Source organism: Rhinoderma darwinii, chromosome 3 (assembly GCF_050947455.1).
Source record: "Rhinoderma darwinii isolate aRhiDar2 chromosome 3, aRhiDar2.hap1, whole genome shotgun sequence".
Lineage (NCBI taxonomy): Eukaryota > Metazoa > Chordata > Amphibia > Anura > Rhinodermatidae > Rhinoderma > Rhinoderma darwinii.
Window position 1 is genome coordinate 259227585 of NC_134689.1, and position 705 is coordinate 259228289.

Consider the following 705-nt stretch of genomic DNA (forward strand, 5'->3'; position numbering starts at 1 on the left):
TTCCAGATGTAATGTGTGTGAAAAGGAAGTACTGTACGTGGCCTCCTCACAGAACGTTGCAACGGCAGGATGTGTTATAAGAAATATGGGCTTCATTTTTTAAAATTTTCTTGTGGCCCACCACAACCAATGATAGTGCAGCTTTCATTTTTTAAGAACAGGTTGAGAAATGAAAGCTGCACTGTGATTGGTTGCTGTGGGCAACAAGGACAATTTGGATAAATGGCGCCCATACAAATGTAATAGATTCTCTAGAGGGCGTCCATGTTCTTACTGTTGCTAAAGTAAACCTACATATGTGTCAGACAGGTTTTGGAAACATATAAAATGTGTTCGTGTTTACAAACCTCATGTGCGTCTGACTCATGAGGAGAGCTATGTGTGCATATTATGGACGTCATGTTTGCGGAAAATGTAGTTTCCCCCAAAGGAGGGTTGTCTTCGTGTACCATTGTCTTCAATAGGAAAAGCTACAAGCTAGGAAATCCACACAAGAAATGGCAAACACAGTGGTGCTTATTTATTTATGCAATTGCCATCGGATACCAAAAAGTCCTAATGGACCCTATTGACTTTAGCTATCGGCCAAACAAGTGTGTAGCTGAGAGCGATCTTATTTGCATGGCCAAATATAAATGCAAATACATTGGAAATATATTGTAGTCGAACCAAGCAAATTCATGGAAATTCTTTGTGTTCATCAAT